This window comes from Mustela putorius, unplaced genomic scaffold (genome assembly GCF_011764305.1).
Source record: "Mustela putorius furo isolate JIRA1106 unplaced genomic scaffold, ASM1176430v1.1 tig00000281_pilon_pilon_pilon, whole genome shotgun sequence".
NCBI lineage: Eukaryota > Metazoa > Chordata > Mammalia > Carnivora > Mustelidae > Mustela > Mustela putorius.
The window spans coordinates 709,212-723,247 of NW_025421343.1; the positions used below are offsets into that span (position 1 = coordinate 709,212).

A 14,036-nucleotide genomic window follows, 5' to 3' on the forward strand; every position below is an offset into this window, starting at 1 on the left:
AAGCTCCATCTCCACCTCACAACTCAACTTTCACCTGTGTTGACTTCAGCACTCCCCTTGGGATGGCAAGATGATCACCAGCAGCCTCAGAACTATGCACATTCTACAGGATTGGCAACTCAGTTGGAAAAAAAAATGAGAAGTCACTTCTTAATAGTTCTGACAAAAATCCAGAGTCCTAATTGGCCTGGATTTGAGACCATACCAACATCAACTGGTGTTCCGACTGGCAGTCATGTGTCCTCCATCTAGCCAAGGGATTGACCTGACTACACCAGAATCCAATCTGAGGGACACCTGGGTGGCTCAGTTGGTTAAACGGTGTAGATCCTCCCATCCGATGACCCTCCCACAATTTCTGCAAACGCCCACCAGCTAATGCTCTTAACAGCCTCTTTTGGCTCTGACTCCAGCTCCTGCTGGATTTTTAATCACTCACTGAGGCCAATCTCTTCCTTCTGATCTGAGCTGTCCCAGAGGTGGGACTCAGCTCCTTTCTTTCCATGCTTTACCAAAAAGAAAAAAATACACATACACAAACTGACTCGAAACACTATGTCTTCATCAGACTTTCCTAAGTTATGAAGAGACAGAGGGGTTTTATAATGTTACCATGCTTCGTGGTTCCTTTTCCCTCCCCAGACTGCTCATATTTGGAAAAGGTCTCCCCTTTGCTCAGGAAACTAAATTCCCCTTATATTATTCAGAGCAACTTAGCTCCATCCCCCTTTCTCTGACATCCAGTGACCCATACCTGGAATCAGCCCCACTGAGAACTATCACTCCAGGCTCCACACCTGACCAGCACTGAGGAACAAAAGGAAGTTTTGAAATTCACTCTCTCACCACCACCATTCTATACTGGTGAAGAGAATGGAATGATTTTTCCCCCTAGAAATATGAATTAGGCCACCCCTCTTTCGAACACAACTGGCTAGAGTCGATTTTGGTTTTTTAAATAGGTTTTTATTCTATTGCTCTTTGTAAACTCTCCAGTTCACAGAAAAGCCTATGTTACAAGTCTGAAACAATCCTCACACACCCATACTGGGGTCTACTGACACTGGTATTATAATTAAAGAAAGTGGTGCTTATGTCCCATAACTGTTTCCTGTCTTTGAAAGACAAAGAGATTTTTGGCCTTGAGCCAGCCTCTGATGGAATTCTGTTGTTTTCAGGCTTGAGATCTAGAGCCTCAAATTCCAATGAGATAGGCAAAACTAAGCTATCTGCTTCAAAGTCTGCTTTCACCTAGGTTGATGGGGGGCCTGAGATCAAGATGAAAACTGGCTGAGAGGCTTCTCCAAAGAAGAGGCAAGGACAAATGCTAGAAGCAGGTTTCCTCCCAAGATTCAGGCTGGCTCTAGGTCTTGCCTCCCTGGGCCGGTCATGTAATTTTCCTTTTTCTTGCAAGGGCAGGAGCAACAAAGCCCTCCAACCAGAGGAGGTCTCAGCTCCTTCAAATATGTCACAGGCAGGAAGCAGAGAAGCTCTAGAAGACTGTGAATACCAAAATGTAGCAAATCCTAAGAAAAAATAATTCTGAGCTTTGAATTCCTTTGTTCACACCAAGTGTAACTGCAGACACCATGGCCCAGTAGCCTCCTTCAGGAATTTTTTTAGTTTCTGGAAAGAGAAAGGTAGTGAGAAGTCTTGAAATTCTCAGAAGCTAAGATCAATATTTACATAAGGGGAAGACAAGAGTTGACATTTCATTCATTAATGTAATTAGAAGAATATAATCTTAATATCCTTTTTAAATTTATTTTTATTTATTTATTTATTTATTTATTTATTTATTTTTCAGAGAGAGAGAGAACACACAAGCAGGCAGAGTGGCAGGCAGAGGCAGAGAAGCAGGCTCCCTACCGAGCAATGAGCCGACACGAAACTCGGTCCCAGGACCCTGGGATCATGACCTGAGCTGAAGGCAGAGGCTTAATTAACCCACTGAGCCACCCAGGCATCCCTAGTCTTAAATGTTTTTTAACCTACAGGAATCCTTTACAAAATTCAAAACAGAATAAATACATTCCAAATCAAATAGCAATGTTTTTTAAAAATAAATGGGAACATTCTATTCATATTTCTCTGTACTTGCTCCTTTCACTGATACAGAAAGTTAACTTCAAAGTTTTCACAGCTGGGGTGCCTGAATGGCTCAGTTGGTTAAGTGTCTAACTTTTGATTTCAGCTCAGGTCATGATCTCAGGGTTGTAAGATTCAGCCCTGTGCTGGGCATGTAGCCTGCTTGAGATTCTCTCTCTCTGCCTCCCTCACCCCACTCATGGATATGTGCACTCTCTCTAAAGAAAAAAAAGTTTTCACAGCCACATAGTATTTCACAGTACCCTATTCATGGATATTTACCAAAGAGTGAACATTCCTATCCAGAGAAGTCTGTGCTCATTTCTTAAATGAAATTCTAGTTTTACCTGGAATGGATGAAGTGAATAAGCATTTTCTAAGATGAAATTACAGTTTGCCCTGTTGTGTCTCACCTATTGTATTCTCACCCATTTTCTACTGGGTCTGTCGTTTTCTTATTGATTTATAGAAACCCTTTATAGATTATAGATATTAACCCATCACTTATTACATATATTGCAAAAATTTTCTCCCCATCTGTTGGCTGTCTTCTAACTTTTTTTTTAAGATTTTATTTATTTATTTGTTAGAGAGAGCAACCACGCACACAAGCAGGCAGAGGCGGAGAGAGAAGCAGGATCCCTGCCGAGCAAGGAGCCTGATGCGGGACTCAATCCCAGGACCCTGGAATCATGACCTAAGCTGAAGGCAGCAGCTTAACCAGCTGAGCCACCCAGGCGTCCCTAGGCTCATTTTCTAAGCTACTCACATCTGGCCAGAGTGGTGGTATAAATGAATCAAGTAAAGAAGGAACAAAAAGAATTGTAAAGACTTAGTTTGTTTCCACCTGTTTGGAAGCTCTTTCTTAAACTGTTGGAATCATGTACTAACAATGTCAAAAGAATTCTGAACCATTAAAAACCCAAAAACATCTTTATAAACAGTAATCTGAGTATCTCCAGACGCTTTCAAACCGTGTGAATTTTAGGGCATTATTTGCTGTCACTATGGAAAGAAAAAATAAATTCCAGACCCCACAGGAATAGAAAGTCTCAAGAGTCTATGGACTTGTAGAATTTTAAGCAAGAAACCTTCACAGTTTCCCTTCAGCCTCTCACAGATTAGCACTGACTCAATCTGATCCTGAACAGTTCAAAAAACCCTCATGGCCAAATGGGATTTTCCCTGCAAAGAGTACTTAGTCCTTACTCCTGCAAACTCCACCTAAAGGCCCAGTACTTTGTAGAGGTTGTTCCACTTGGCCAGAATCTCCCTCCTCCCTGCAGTCCACAGCACTGAGGTACACAGTGCAAAAAAAAAGTAGGCCTAAAAGGTGCTTCTGGCTTCCCTCCCCCTAGCTGGAACCTGGCACTCCCTGAGGAACTTGGTTCTAAGCAATGAAGATGCTGCCATAAAATCATTCTTCAGTACCCAGTGGTACCAAGAAGAAAAACAGATGGTCTGTCTCAATGTGTCTTCAAAGCCATTATTCCTACCACCTTACAAAAAAATCCTTCCTTTGCCTACATCTATACCAAACAACTACACTCCTCCTCCCTACTGTTGACTACTGACTCCTTGGTCATCAAGACCTTTGGATCCTTGATCACAGTGTGCTTTACACTCCACGTCAGACCTTTTGCCTGGTCATGACCTCTTATATCCTTCTATATTTCCACCTCACCTTGTCTTTCTCTTCTACAGATTCATTCTTCAACTTCACTGACACTTCCAGCCCCTTGACATCCCACCGCCATCACTCTGCTGCCTATCAGCCCTCCTCTGGAGTCACTCTTTTCTCTAACCACCTTAACAATTACCACTCTGCTACCAATATTTTAGACTCCTCTTACTCCAAGTCTTCCACTTGGATCACAAAACACAGCCCCTGTTTGAATACAAATGTCCTCTGCTTTAACCCTCAGTTGCTGGACACTGCCAAAGTAACCATTAAGTCATAAGGGCGCTCTTCCTCTAGCATGTCATCCTCTCCAACATTACTCTTATCTTCTACCTCTTAACTAGCTCTTTCCCCCACAGCACAAGGACATGCTCCAGTCTCAAAAAAATAAATAACCCTCCTTAGGCTCTGTGTTGCCCCTTCACTAACGGTCCTTACTTCATAAATAAGCTTCTTGTGGGCGCCTGGGTGGCTCAGTGGGTTAAGCCACTGCCTTCGGCTCAGGTCATGATCTCAGGGTCCTGGGATCGAGTCCCGCATCGGGCTCTCTGCTCAGCAGGGAGCCTGCTTCCTCCTCTCTCTCTCTCTGCCTGCCTCTCTGCCTACTTGTGATCTCTCTCTGTCAAATAAATAAATAAATAAAATCTTAAATAAGCTTCTTGTAAGAGTGGCCTCTCTGTTCACAGCCTGGCCTCCATTCACTAGCTGCAGAGGTACTGTCTGTAAAAGAGTGAACTGCTCTTATTTGCCAAAGGTCTGTTCTTTGGAAAAATTGTTTTAGAGATTAGCAAAGAAGCTTAGTGAAAGGAAATACATTATGTTGCTATTTATTCAGTTTTAATAATATGAATGAAAATAAATTTTAATAATATAAATGAGAATAGATTTATCTTTGTATCAATACTACCTCTGACCAGAGTATAAGCAAGATTATTTAAAGTGTTCTTTAAGGGAGTGGCTCAGTGGGTTAAGCCTCTGCCTTTGGCTCAAGTCATTATCTCAGGGTCCTGGGATCGAGCTCCGCATTGCATCGGGCTCTCTGCTCAGCCGGAGCCTGCTTCTCCCTCTCTCTCTCTGCCTGCCTCTCTGCCTACTTGTGATCTGTCAAATAAATAAATAAAATCTTTTTTAAAAAATGAATAAAATAAAGTGTACTTTAAAACAAAGAAATCTGTTTTCCCAAAACGATCCTGATTCTCTAGATCCCAAAACTAGAAACAATCTGAGTTCCCACAGCATTGGTCTGTATCTGTCATAGCATACCATTTTATCTCGAGTTATCAGGGAACTCTCTGCAGTTAATCCGTATTTGATAAATGAACCAAATTTACAAGTACCTATTATAGACCGGATAATTCTAATCTAATCTATCTAATCCACTAATTAAATCAGGCCATCTAAAGAACCTCTACTGACATTTTGCTAACTTAGTATAAGGCCTTTCTCACACACTGAATTTTAATAAAGTTACATTCAGTCACTTACATCCTATAAGTTTTCACTTACTTAAATGTACCTTGCAAAGTTTCACACTGAGGTATTACCATGTCGTTTGGGGTTCAATCCAAAAGGACTAAGGTAAAAGTCAGTGAGGCAGAATTACCCAACCCAAGGGCTGTGAGCATTTGAGGAGAAGGAATGCATTCTTCCTCTCCCTCACCTAAAAATACCCCAAGAGGGGCGCCTTGGTGGCTCAGTGGGTTAAGCCTCTGCCTTTGGCTCAGGTCATGATCTCAAGGTCCTGGGATGGAGCCCCGAATCAGGCTCTCTGCTGAGCAGAGAGCCTGCTTCCCCCCCTCTCTGCCTGTCTCTCTGCCTACTTGTGTTCTCTCTCTCTCTGTCAAATAAATAAATAAAATCTTTAAAGAAAAAAAACAAACAAACCAAGAAATGCTCCTCCCGGGGGAACTGAGACCTCCTCTCACACAATGTCTGTTCCCCTCTGCTTCAATTCCTCTCAGATAACGTGAATGTCAGCTCCTTAGTAAAGGCACAGCTTTGCCCTTGTTGAACCTCCCAAAGTTTGCTCATATCTAAAACAAGGAAGTTCGCCTAGAAAATCTAAAAAAGTGTTTTTTGAGGTGTTTTTTTTTTTTTAAGGTAGGCTCCACACCCAGCATGGATCCTAAGATCAAGACCTGAGCTGAAATCAAGAGGGGGATGCTTAACCGAGTCACCCAGGTGCCCCTCAAAGGTTTTTTGATATAAGTAACTGCCGCTACTTACAGTGTGAGAATCAAATTTTATTTTGAAAAGCAGGTCAAAGGAACCCAGTGGTGAGTCCTTTCGTGATACTGAAGAATCTTCATATTCCAACCATCCCCAACATAGCTGTTAGATCACCTACATGAGACCAATACTCTCCTTAGGCAGGACACAGAGATTGCTATCAGGAGCTTCCGCCAAAGCACTGACATTCTTGCTTCCCACAGTCCCTCTGAAGAAGCCAGTCCTTAAATCCTTACTGAGGCCGAATTATGGGTGTAGAGGACCATGGAAAGGGTAAAAAGGTGGCCAGGAAAACATGCCAGGAAACACAGGGCAGGGCCAGGTAGGTGACAGGCTCCAGTCCCTCTGGAGCCAGAGTCTGAACCTCCCAGTTTGCTTTACCCTCGCAGAGGGTGTAATTTCCAGCAAGGCTAAAAATCACCAATGGCACACAGCCAGAGGGCAGGGCCAGGCTGGGTAAAGCAAAAACCAGTGATGAGCCAGAAAGGCTCCTGATTTAGAAGCTAAGCAATTCAGAAGAAGGGTGGTAGAAAGCCTCCCACAGAAGACTTACAAAGTAGCTGCCCTCTTTGGGTAAGATCCAGGTTGCCAACAGGAAATCTCTTACCTTCATGGGCCTCCTCACTTGTTCCAAAGGCTTTCTCAGCAGCCTGATCTTTTTAGAAGGAGAGACCATGTGACTGGGACTCAAGTGACACCAGCTTACTGATTTTGGAAACATCCCTCCTCTGTGGAGTCACCAGCTCACAGAGCAAAAACTTCCATAGTACTTGTTTCCTCTCTCCCTAACACAAAATCCAAGAGATAAGACTAGTCTCAAAACCACCCAAGTCAAACTATAGTACAAAGATTGTTCCATAAAGCTCAACATGCCTCAGAGATAAAGATTCCTTCAGTCTTTTCCTTACTCGCCCATTCCTTCCTCACATGCTCCAAGCACTGGGCAGCAAGAATGCCTTGCAGAATTCTTAGCAGACACCATTCTAGCAAATGCCCAAGAACCTCTCTAAAGTGGACCCTGTTGGTTCAGAATTTCTGACAGGAGATAACTGCTTGTGTTTATGCTATCAGAACCGGCTAACTAACATATTTAATTGCATAAATATGATTGTCAGTCGGAAAATTGAAGTAACTTGAGACTTCTGATTTTCTACTGATTAAAGCAGGTCCTCTTAGGATCTCAACTAGTTAGTGCATACATGCATAAGTGAATTAACATGTGATTCCAAAACTAAACAAACTTAATGAATCCACAAAAAAAAATTTTTCCATGTAATTAAATCAGACAAGCTCTTCCGTCATGGGTCTAAATTGATATACTTCTACTGTATTGCTTTCAAAAAATGAAGCCAGAATTCAATAAACTCTGCTGTAACCAAACTGGCCAAGCTTACTTCCAAAACACCTCAAACTATTTATGAACAGATTAGGACTTTTTTCCCCCTTAAATCAAAAGAACATCCCACATTTTCTGGTTTAGAGAAATGTCAGGACCTACAATGGCCAGAGGACAGGACAGTGACTGTGAATAGCATGGTATCTTTCCTGGCCCTCTTCTTCCTTCCACCTCTTCACTGTGGGTATCCCTAGCTCCAGGATGCCGTTTTTGCTCTAGTCTTTCCCTCCTTGGAAGATTCACCTCGAAGAAATGCAAAGTGGAGAAATGAGAAATGGAATTTGAGGCCTCAATACCTGAGTCTGAGTCCTAATTCTACTCTCTGACTGAGATTCAATGTCCATATAAAAGAAGAAAAAAAAATAATGCATAGCATACTGGACCGTGTTAGCCATGTCACTATACAATGGCCTTCGTAAATTGCAGAGTGACCTTTAAATAATGTTTTGGCTGTTGTTTTACTATGGTGATTACTGCCCACTCCTACCTCCCTTCAAGCTCTACTCTCAGATACCAGTGGACACCACTGCCATGTACTCCTCTCCACCATCTGTCAAGACTACCCAACAAAAAAGGGAGAACTAAGATAAGACCACTCCTCCCCTAAACATCTCAAGGGTGTCAAATCTAGAGTCCCAACTCTTACTTACTGCTTCTACTTTAGAAGTACCTTTTCCTCTAAATGGGAATTCCCAGGCTATAGAATACTTTCTTTTGGATGTAACTCTGGCCCTTCAAATTCAACTCCAAGAAGCAAATATGTCTCCCCTTTCTAGAAGAGTGGTTCTGGGGCACCTGGGTGGCTCAGTGGGTTAAGCCTCTGCCTTCGGCTCAGGTCAGGATCTCAGGGTCCTGGGACTGAGCTCTGCATCAGGCTCTCTGCTCATGCGGAGCCTGCTTTCCCCTTTCTCTCTCTGCCTGCTGCTCTGCCTACTTGTGATCTCTCTCTCTCTGTCAAATAAATAAATAAAATCTTTTGAAATATAAATTAAAAACATTAAAAAGTGGTTCTCCTTTCCAGTTACCCCTTTCTGTCATGACAAGTAATTTTCCAACTTCACAGGATAGAAACATGCCTTGGCATAATATAACTGTGGTTTTGGCCCACCCACCACCCTCAAGTCAGAATCTATTTCCCACTTTTTTTTTTTTTAAGATTTTCTTTTTTGGGGGACACCTGGGTGGCTCAGTCAGTTAAGCAGCTGTCTTCGGCTCAGGTCATAATCCCAGCATCCTGGGATCAAGTCCCACATCGGGCTCCTTGCTCAAGAGGGGACCCTGCTTCTCCCTCTGCCTCCTACTCCCTGTTTGTGCTTCCTCTCTCTCTCTCTCTCTCTCTCTCTCTCTCTTGTTCTCTCTCTGGCAGATGAATAAAATCTTTAAAAAAAAAAAAAGGTTTTTTTTCTTTTTAATATTGTTTTTAAAATTCATATATTTGACAAGTAAGGAAGGAAGAGAATCTTCAAGCAGACTTCCCGCTGAGAACAGAGCCTGACAGAGCACTCAATCCCATGATCTATGAGATCATGACCTGAGCTGAAAACAAGAGTTGGACACTCAACCGACTAGGCCACCCAGATACCCCTACTGTATGATTTTTTTAAAATATATACATATAGTCATGGCTGTATTTATTTCATCTGAAACAGGTTCATATGCTATATATTTTTTCATGCACCTATTATAGCCAAATTTATGTGTAAATAATTATAGATTTACTTCATTTATCATTGTATGGATTTACCAGTTTATCTGGCCAATTCCCTACTGATGGCCATTTTGATGGCTTTACAAATTCTGTAGTGACATTTATCCTCATAAATATATCTCTGTACATTGTCCTCGGGATAAATACCTAGAAGTCAGATTGCTGATCTGAGAATGTGTGTACTTCAGGGGCACTTGGATGGCTCAGTTAAGCATCTGACTTCGGCTCAGGTCCTGATCTCAAGGGTCCTGGGATTGAGCCCTTCGTCAGGCTCCCCGCTCAGTGGGGATTGAGCCCTGTGTCACAATCCCTGCTCAGTGGGGAGTCTGCTTGTCTCTGCTTCTCCCCCAACTCATACTCATACTCTCAAATAAATAAATAAAATCTTTTTAAAAAATTTGATACATATTGCCAAACAGAACTTCAGACAAACTATATTAATTTAAATTCCCAGAGTATGAGTTCCCCTTTCTTCAAACTCTCATGAGCAATAAATACTATTAGTTTAAATATCTGTCAATCTAACAGTTGAAAAATGATGTCTCGGGCACCTGGATGGCTCAGTCATAGGGCGTCTGCCTTCCGCTCAGGTCATGATCCCAAGGTCCTGGGATCGAGCCTCACATTGGGCTCCCTGCACAGCCAGAAGCCTGCCTCTCCCTTTTCTACTACCCCTCTGCTTGTGTTCCCTCTCTCACTGTGTCTCCATCAAATAAATAAATAAAATCTAAAAAAAAAAAAAAAAAGAAAAGAAAGAAAGAAAAGAAAAATAATGTGTCATTTCTTTTTTTTCTTTTAAAACCTTTTAAAAGAAGGGGTAGTATGTAACTGCCCCTCATGCCATAGATTTCCCCCATGCTCTCACTGTAGAGTCTGTGGTTGGCTAGTTAATGTGGTCTGCTGGTAAAACAGGTGGCTACAGGCTGAGTCAAGGGGGCACAGGGGAGCAACAATAACTAACAACCATTTTGAACCCTTCACATTTCCTAAGCTTTCTGGGTCAGGAGGGGAGGTCTCATTTCTATTTGTGTCTTCTAGATTATAAGGTAAACACCATTTTTCTATGGTTTTTTTTTTATTAAAAGATTTTATTTATTTATTTGACAGACAGAGATCACAAGTAGGCAGAGAGGCAGGCAGAGAGAGGGGAGGAAGCAGGCTCCCTACTGTGCAGAGAGCCCGATGCAGGGCTCCATCCCAGGACACTGAGATCATGACCTGAGCCGAAGGCAGAGGCCCAACCCACTGAGCCACCCAGGTGCCCCATTTCTATGGGTTTTATAAGTCATTAGTATTTGTTCTTCTATGACTTTTGCCCATTTTTTGTTTTTGTTTTATTCATTTATAAGAGCTTTGTGCATGCTGAGATATGCTGAAAACTATTTTTTTTTTTTGAAGATTTTATTTATTTGAGAGAAAGGGTACAAGAAAAGAACAGTGTGGAGGGGCAGAGGGAGAGGGGAACGCAAACTCCCTACTCAGCAGGGAGCCCAGGACCCCAGGATCATGGCCTGAGCTGAAGGCAGCTGCTTAATCGACAGGCCCCCAAAACTGTTCTTAACAACAGTTTGTCATCTACTTTTTGTTTATGGTGTTTGTTTTTTGTTTTTGTTCTTTTTGGCTAATACACTGTATTTTTTCCTTTATAGTTCCTGCCCTGGGTGTCATACTAAAATAAATATTTTCACGGTGCCTGGGCGGCTCAATCGGTTGGGCATCTTCTTTTGGCTCAGGTCATGGGTGGCTCAGTTCGTTAAACATCTACCTTTGACTCAGGTCATGATCCCAGAGTCCTGCACTGGGCTCCCTGCTCAGCTGGGAGTTTGCTTCTCCCTCTCCCTATGGCCCTTCTCCCTACCTGTACAATCGCTCACTCTCTCTCCCCCCATATAAACAAAATTCTTAAAAAATCAAAATTAAAAAATAAAAATAAAACAAGAAATGCCTTTTTAAAAAATATTTATTTATTTATTTTAGAGAGAGAGAGAGAGAATGGACAGAGAGAGAGGGAGAGAGAATTTCAAGCAGACTCCACATTGAGCTTGTAGCCTGACACAGCACTCAACCTCACAACTCTGAGCTCATGATCCTGAGATCATGACCTGAGCTAAAACCAAGAATCAGATATTTAACCGACTGCACTACCCAGGAACCCCAAACAAGAAATGCTTTCAAAGGAGAGAAATAATGTAAAAGAACACATCAGAGCTTCTACAAATACTTTGTGTGGCTGAAGAAGTGGATGAACTTTTAATTCAGCAAACCCATTCCAGTAGGCTTTGGATGTACAGAGGGAAGTTTGGAAGAGAGAGTAAGATTCAACTGCTTTGCATAATAGAATAAGAAGTATCTAGAATGCTTAGTGGCAATAGAATTAGGAAGGCTTACAGAGAAGAGATTATAAGAGACCAAAGACATACACATAGGTGATAGGAATAATGATGAATCCCTAATGCAGAGGCAGACAAAAATATATATACATATTTAAGGGACAGGAACAGCCAGTATTAGAATTTAAGTTGCTTGCTTTGTGGTAATGTAAAACAATCTCCATTACCCTAAATCTTTAATATAAAGTCTGCTACACACAAAGTCTGTAGCTGGGAGATATTTGAGTTCTACATCTGGGTGAATATGGATAGAAAGAGGAACAGCATGCTTGAGTTGGTAAGACCATCTATAATCTGAACTAATTTAGTAGAAGCAAGAGCTCAAAATTAGAATGACCATAAATACATGAGCTACCAGGAATTTGAAGAATCTGGGTGAAGGAATGAGACTCTCTACAAGCTGTAGAATGACACTTTGAGCCAAATTTTTAAGGGAAAAGATGGTTCCAACTACCTAATGGGTGATATTAGGATACTCAATCCTCAAAAGCTTTCAAAAAGGACCAAACTACATGAGGTTCAGTGGTGATTTACAGAAGAAGCCAGTGGGGGAGATGCCAATTACTCTGTTTACACAAAAGATAAGGTGAGGATTATACCACAAACCTTCCCATTCCACATGCTCCCACAGAGGTGTTCTGGTCCCTACCCTACTTAGCATGGTCTACTCTCATCTCTTCCATGAAGCTTTCTCCCCAGGTTTCAGCTGTCAGATGATTCCTTTCCAAAACTTCCATTTTACCAAGAATCTGAACCTCAGTGTAACCTTTAATTGTTCTTTTTTTTCCCTATTCGTTAACTTATCTATAGAATTCAACTATAGATGCCTTGTAGACAAGAACCCCAACAAGAGAGAGAGGCAGAGTGTGTGCACATGCACAAGCGAGAGAGGGTGGGAGGAAGGGACATTCTAAAAATCTTACATTACACTCAGAGCCTACTTAATTCCTGGTAGGGAAATGGAAGACAGTGATGCAGAAGCAAGTTTACTAATGACCCTGGATGGCAATGCTCCTAAGAACAAAAGAGGAGGAACGGGAATAGGAAGGAATAGAAGAATGAAGGGAAGAGGATGGCATAATGAAAAATATAATTTGGCTTGAGACCTGAGGGCCACCCACGTTATGATGGTAATAGTGTTTGGTAACAGTGTTTGGCCATCCTGAGTCTGGAACGCAGAAGAGAGATTTAGGTTGGAGAGGGAGATTTAAGAGTTCCTGACATATCAGTGATGGCTAAAACCATAAGCACAGGTGATATCACCCAGGGATAGTATATATACAGATGAGGAGAGAAGGAGACTAAGAATAGAATCTTAAGAAATGTCTTCATAAGAAGCCTGTTGGGTAAAACAAGCCTTCCACAGTTATACAAAGTTAGAGTTACCACATCTACATAGTTACGTGCCAACTAATACTTATAACAGATGGACCAAATAACTGACTCTACTGAAGACCTCCAAATGCCCATTTCAAGCCCTCTTTCAGTCTTCCTGTAAGTGAGCTTACTCCCTGATCTTCAGTTAAAACTTGAGCGTTTCAGAGGAAGTGGCAAGAATGGAAAAGGGCCCTGGACCCAAGGCCTCTGGGGTGAGACCTGTGGGTAGAGGATGCTAATAACTGGATGAACATCATACCTAAAGGCAGGATCAAAGCTAAGCTTTGCATATAGTTTATTTCATGATTAGCTCATACAACTGAGTTAAGATTGGCCAATAAAGAGCTCATTCATGACAGTAAAAACATACATACATCAAGGTCTCAAAGGGACGTAAAATTTCTTAATAAGGAGTCTTAGAGATTTCTGTCTGCTTCAAGTGGTCTTTTCCTGGCTGTACTGGTTGAGAATGGCATATAGAGGAAGCAACTAGTTTCCTCTTTGGGGACCAGCTCTGCCAGCTGCAGCTCCTGGCTCTTGGTCACCCATCTGGCCAGATTTAAATGATCTCCACCTGCAAGACTGCCAGCCTACAGGGCATGGGTTTATCTCCACTGAAGGGTTGAAAAAAAATAATAGTCTGGACTACCCATGAGCTATAAAGGAGGGATTTCATAGGCAGAACAGAAATTTACAATGCCATAATCATTCCACAAGAATGAGCTCCATCCCACTTGGCACTGATTCTGTAGGCGAAGTTGAAATCCTGAACTAGCTGTAAGACCTGAGACTGATGCTGAGACAAATACTCCCAAAGTGAGATGGAGTGGGGCTCAGCAGTGCTAGAGAAATCCTGGAAGAGGTCAAACCTGGGCAAAGCAGCCTCAGAGAAGCTTCCTTCTTTGGATCCAGAAGCTGATGATGGCATCACCTCATTACTTCCTGTTTTACTTGGTGGAAAGAGGAAGAAGATTTGAATGTGGGAGAAAGAATGTAGAATCCCTACATCTTCCCCACCTTAGAGCTATACTCCAGATCAGAGCTGTCCTTACGCAGACAACACAGAGTTAAGCAGTCGACCACATGAAGTGATTCCTCCAGAAAGACTGGTAAACACCAGGTGCTCAGTAGGCATTTGCTGAATGAAGGGCACCAAGAGAGACTTCC

At 42.1% G+C, this 14,036-nt stretch overlaps 2 long non-coding RNA genes across 18 annotated transcripts in view; both read right to left on the reverse strand.

Annotated features, from left to right (window-relative positions):
• LOC101674755 overlaps positions 1–14,036 on the reverse strand; it is a 111,716-nt gene that overhangs the window by 52,551 nt on the left and 45,129 nt on the right. The window lies entirely within an intron of this gene.
• Positions 945–8,265, reverse strand: LOC123391743. Its single transcript, XR_006606437.1, has 2 exons — positions 5,996–8,265; positions 945–1,626 (listed from the first exon to the last, which is right to left on the reverse strand). It is a non-coding gene; the product is annotated as an uncharacterized LOC123391743 (long non-coding RNA).